Source organism: Nanorana parkeri, unplaced genomic scaffold (assembly GCF_000935625.1).
Source record: "Nanorana parkeri isolate BGI_ZX_2015 unplaced genomic scaffold, ASM93562v1 scaffold345, whole genome shotgun sequence".
NCBI lineage: Eukaryota > Metazoa > Chordata > Amphibia > Anura > Dicroglossidae > Nanorana > Nanorana parkeri.
This window is the reverse complement of record NW_017306613.1, coordinates 1104578-1110450: the sequence shown is the minus strand read 5'-3', so window position 1 is coordinate 1110450 and position 5873 is coordinate 1104578. Positions and strand designations below refer to the sequence as shown.

Sequence of the window (5873 nt, the reverse complement as noted above, 5' to 3'; positions counted from 1 at the left end):
CGGGGCCGCACCCCGCCACAATTGTCGGGATCCGCCTCAGCTGCGGCGTCTCAGTATACCACGAGCTACAGTCCTCCCATCACTGAGCCTAGGGTGATGGGAGGACGCTAGTTTGTGTCCTCCCATTACCCTAAGGAGAACTACGGGGGAAAGCCTTAACCCTATAGTTCTCCTTTAAGCATTAGTAGTCTGTGGGACTCAGCACTGTTACTGCTCTGTCCCCGCTACATGTTACACTGTGGCCTGTGTATAGATTGACATGCAGCTAAATCCTTTGATTCTACAATAAGCCAGACTGAAATCTTGATGCTTTATTAACAAAACAGGGTGGGGTGAAACTGGTAAAGAAGAACATGGGAACATACAATCAATATATGAAACATGTTATTACAATGTCAGCTTACAAATGCAGAGCAAAACAAGTCCATCCATGCCAGCAATGCTGCCTAGGAGAGATGTGGGCTCTTTCCTCCCGACTTGTGCTGCGGATGGCAGTGGATTCTCTTCTCTGTTCTAAAATGAAGCTGAATTCCCAAAAGGCTCTTGTTTCCTTCTCTTTGGGTAGAGAAATGCTGGGAGTTTTTTGTTTTTTTTTAATGAAAGTAAAACAGTCTATGCTATGGTAAATAGAGATGATTCTCTTCAGCTCCATCTTTTGGCCTATTTTGATATGGCGGGTAGGTAAACCTAAATATTTTGCCTATTTAGGGAAGAACTGTTACACTAAGACAGTGCTGTAGAAGCTGACATGCTGTCACTTAGTGTGTTGTGTACTGCCCACAGAGCTGGTGACGTGTGGTGCAGTTTAAGCTTACCACGTGATTCCCCAGAGACGTGTACTTGACAGAAGCCAGCCTACAGAGCCCCAGTGCTCTGAAAGGTGCTATCAGGACTGAGGCAGTAGAGGCAACTGCCTTGGGTGCTGTGCTGGGGGAGGCCCAGCTGGGATGGGAGCCTTTCCAGCCTCTGCATAGCCCAGTCCTGTCCAGCACTGTGCTGGACCTAACTGTCACACTGATAGTTCTGTTCTGCAGATTACACCGGGAGGTCACCTGTTTAACCAGTGGCATGCCACTGTCAGTGTTACAGCCATCTGCTCTGTGCCAGGATATCTGTGTGCTCCTGATAAACAGAGCACAGGGCCCAGCTGTCACAGAGCTCTCATGATTACACAGGGAGAGTGTGTTTCCCTGTGTATTCTGAAGGCTTGAGCCATCAGTTTGACAGCTTGGATCCCGCTCTGTATTCATTAATGAATTAAGTTACTATTGGACTACAAAGGAGGAGACCTGTCATGGCATGACATCAAATGGGCGGGGACAGCCATGACATCATGACCGACTCCGCCCGGTGATATCACCGCTAGCTCCGTCTGTTCACATTCATCCGGCATCTGTCAAATTGTGGCGAAAAGAGTCCTTGAAAAGCACCCTCCCAATGCCGAGGGCATGAGGCCTGGTATGGTGCATGGTGGGGGGGGGGGGGGGGGGCCCCCCCCCCCCCCCCTTTCCTGCCCTGCCAGGCCTGTAGTCGGATTAAGTGACTGGTTGAGAATTTTAGGGGGGCGTACACCCGGCCTGAACCCGCTGTATGTCAACCACGCCTGACTATATGCAGTTCGGAACCAAGTGGGCTGTCACAAGGGCGTGGCAATACCACTCTCTGCCTCACCATGCACAGAGATTTTCCAGGTCGCGGGACAACAATCTCAGGCTAGCAGACTGAAAGTGATCGTCACTAGAGTTGGTTAACTCCGCAGTTAACCCTTTCAACACCAAATGTTCACTGCCATCACGTACTTTAACGGAAGTACGTTACAAACAAGAACCTCCTCTAGCTGCCTCGCAGCATCTTTTTGTCAGCCCTCTAGGGGGTGTCACAGAGCCGATCCCTAGGCAGGGCTGGGGAGGGAAAGCAGGAGGTATGAGCCTTTACAATGTCCTCCTTTGCTCCTCCCAAACGGTTAATTTCATAACTAAGAGGATAACTGACTATTCATATCCAATACTGTCTGACAACCCCTACATTATGATGCGTCATGAAGTTAGCTTTAGATTGAAACCAGACTTGCCAGAAATAAGAATGATGGGGGGACCAGGAAGGTAAATGTCACCTGTCGGGCCCTGGGAGATTATAATTATCTATTTTTTGGTATGCCTGTTCTCGCCTTGACGAGACCAAGCTATTTGTACCACTAATGTTACAATATCACTCTCCAATTCTTCAAGTTATGAAATTGAGTTTATATTGTAACTCAGTTGTATGACCTTAGGGTTAATGCTGGGTCACCTGGATCGTTAAATTTACCAGGCCTGTGTGTTTATCTAAAATCTGTCAATTGCTAATTTATTAGGGAATTCGCTGAGCTGGGCGAAACCATTACCATACTATTAGGAATTTACGATACCGCTCAATCAGATATTACCTAAACTGATTAATGCCAGGTCCAGAGGAAACTCTAGATAACAATCAGTTTTAGTGCTTCACGTAAGAACTATACAGGCGCAAATTAGCAGATCTCTGTTTTTTGGAATTTGAAGAGACCCGAAGAAGAGTCAGAGAGCTGGGCAGAACTTCTGTTTTGCAGCAGACTGCCTTGTCTCTGGAATGGATACATGGGGGTTGATTTACTAACCTTATAAACACACCACAACGTGTATACACCTCTGCAGTGTGTTCCCTCCCAGCATGATCTATGGGTGGAATCTAAACACCTTTGTAATGTGTACACACCCAGCAGGTGTGTTGTGCAAAGCCCTAAAGGAATTCCAAGGTGATGTTGGGTAAATTAGCTCTATGTTGTGTTGCTTGCGTTGATGAATGCAAGGAATGTAAATGCATGAGCTAACCATTTTTGTCTAAACTGTGAAGCAGCATTATATATGCATCATGTGCATGATTTTTCCATATATGGCATTAGTGGAAATATGCTTTTAGAGACTTTTTGGTTGATAAATACGTTTTGCTGTGTGAAAATCACACACACCTGGTGTGTGTGTGTGTTTAGGTTAGTAAATCACCCCCATGGTGTCAGTGTGTAGGTTCACAACCTGAGCCAGCACTACAGGAAGAGGCACTCAGTTGCAAAGGGAAGTTCTCCCCCGGCATGAGAAGAGATACAGATTTAAAAGGAAGAGCAGCAAAGAGAAGGGAAACTACCATGGATTACAGTAAGGCACACATTACAGTATTGGTTTATGTTAAAAAATCTGAGGGTTTAATGTCACTTTAACATTTACAGAATCAACATTCACCGTAGTATAATTTACTTTTCTGGAATTAACAGTTACAGTATCTGTTACACATGCATTTACTACCTGTTTTTGCACAATCGTCTCCTCGCAGTCCCTAGGTGCAGAAGGTTTTTCAATTCAACCCCACCTACCTGCCCCCTCTGCTCACCCTCAAGTTGCCCAGATGTTAATGCTGCATCTGTACACAGTACCTTGGTGCATTCAGAGAGTCCGGTGCAGTCTTCTGCAGGCGCATAAGAGATCAGGGTTCCAAAGTCTGTGCCCAACAAAACTGGTGTGGGAAGACTCCCACTTCTCTAATCCCGCTTCCTGCCCCCCAATCAATGAAAACATGAACCTGAGGCACCTAGGAACGAGTGCCCCCAACTCCGGTGAAGGTAAGGAACTTTTCCGGGATGATGTCTTTGTCTTCTATGAGCTCTGGACGGACGAGAGTTACCTCTGATCCAGTGTCTCGAAAACCAGTCCGGTTACCGATGACAACCGGCTGCAAGTTGCTCTGGTTACCTCCCGACTTCCCGTTGATGAACAGCACAGAAGAAGGGGTACTGACCGGCTGGCCAGGTGATGTCATCTTCTTCTGCTCAGGACACTGGCTCCTGAGATGTCCGGGTTTGCCGCAGTTGTAATACCTGCGAAGGTCCGCTGATGCTGGCTTGGCACCAGGCACTCCAGCTGCTGGTTTCTGTAAAGGCTGACTCACCAATGTAGCAGGCATCGCTATTGGCGATTTCCCTCCTTTCCAGCCACTAGGGGGAGCTCAGCGATGGTCAGATACCCGAGTGTTGGTATAGGTATCTACCAATTCAGTTGCCGCTGTGGCAGACTCTGGCTTGCGCTCCAGCACAAACTGCCTGATTTCTGCAGGGCAGATGTGCAGGAGCTGATCCTGGATCATCAGGTCCTCCAGAGCTTTGTAAGACTCTTTTTTCAGCCCCTTGGTCCACTGCTTGAATGTGGTATGTAAGCGACTGACCACATCCAGAAAGGAGTCTGCAGACCTCTTTTGCATGGACCTGAACCGCCTATGATACACCTCTGGTATTAGCTGGTGCTTCCTCATGATTGCTTCCTTTGAGGCTTCATAATCATTGTCTTGCTCGGGTGGCATTTCCACATAGGCATACAGAGCTTTGCCTCTTAGCCCTGGAGTCAAACATATGGGCCATCGGTTCTGAGGTAAGTGATATTGCCTGCTTATCTTCTCAAAGGATAGCAGGTAGGTATCAATATCATTTGTACTTGTCCATAACTGAAAATTTGGCTGCAGGGCTCGCAGTCAAAAAGGTAGAACACACACAGGGACCATGGGGAACACATGTAGCCACCATCCAGAAAGAAGGACAGTGTCAGCACAAATTCAGAGATGATTTGAAGATCTACAGCCGAGTGATACACAAATAATATACATTTTTGTTAGTAAGGTACTTAAATGCATTTTTAAGCTTTAACTCCTGAGTTTAATGTCACTTTAATAAGTTCTTCTATAACACAAAGTGCCCCTAGATACACTATCCATTAACCAGTGCAGTTGGAAGTCTGGGGTGTCTATAATCTACTGTCAGCACTCCAGCTGTCATGAAAATTCAATTTGTGATAGGGTTTGCAGTTTTACCATAGCTGAAGTGCCAAGTTTGTCTACCCCTGGTCTACAAGTTTAGTGTGTAATGCTTAGAACCTTTTTTAGGTGTTTATTACTGTCTGTATTCCTGCTGGGGAGAGTCTCTATTGGCACAATGACAGAGAGCGATAGGAAATTCAAAAAAAGAGTTGTTTTGAACTTGGAAAGAGGAAGTAAAGGGGAAATCTTTCAATGGGGATATTGTTTCTAGTGACAACTGTCAAAAGTAGAATTTCCTGCCAGTTTGCAGAGACCTACGTTCTCTCATGTCTCATGAGACAGGAAATTAAAGAAAATCTCCCTAGTGGATACACCAAGAGCAATGAAAACCTGACAGACTTACTGACTCTCCTCCACTCTACTGAACGCTAAATTTTGTAGATTGTTTTGCGTTCTACTATATATGAAGAGAGCCTGACGAAGTGGCCTGGGTATTTTATACTTATGCATACATCTGAAGCTATCTAAGTCATATCCAACAGGTACAATTATTTGGTCTACATCGAGAACACATTGGAGGGATTACATCTAGTTGGCTTAGAAATGTCTTCGCTCTTTTCATGCATTGAAATTCTATTCTTTCAGTCATGGAGGCTCAGCAACACATGTGAGCTGAGTGAACAGCATGCAAATAAATACTGCTAAGGAAAGCCCACTCCTCTAGATTGACATCCAACAATCAAGGCATTTTTATATTTGCATAGCTCCATCTAAGAGCCAGCCCACTGCTTGCATCAGAGATGAGGGCTCCTGAGAGGAGTACTGAGGCAGGTGTTGTGAGGTTTTCTGGAGGCTATGCTGCCAGCCCTTTCCACAAGCTATGATCTGCCTGTGTTACATAGAGAAGCACAGAAAACCAATGATGATGTTATTAAGTCTAAAATAAGGTATGTAATGAAAGTGTAAGGGTTTTATTTAAAAATGTAATGTGCATGTTAATAAGTGGTGAAAGGAGGAACCAGGGAAGGCAAATTTAAGCAGAATAGTCTGCAGCTGTA

The 5873-nt window shown here is 45.6% G+C and overlaps 1 long non-coding RNA gene across 1 annotated transcript in view; it reads left to right on the top strand.

Annotated features, from left to right (window-relative positions):
• The window catches only part of LOC108788708, a 19611-nt gene extending 15406 nt beyond the window's left edge, over window positions 1–4205 (top strand). The window contains exon 3 of the long non-coding RNA XR_001941353.1: window positions 4080–4205. This is a non-coding gene — a long non-coding RNA (uncharacterized LOC108788708). The remainder of the gene's footprint in view (window positions 1–4079) is intronic.
• Window positions 4206–5873: the final 1668 nt, after the last annotated feature.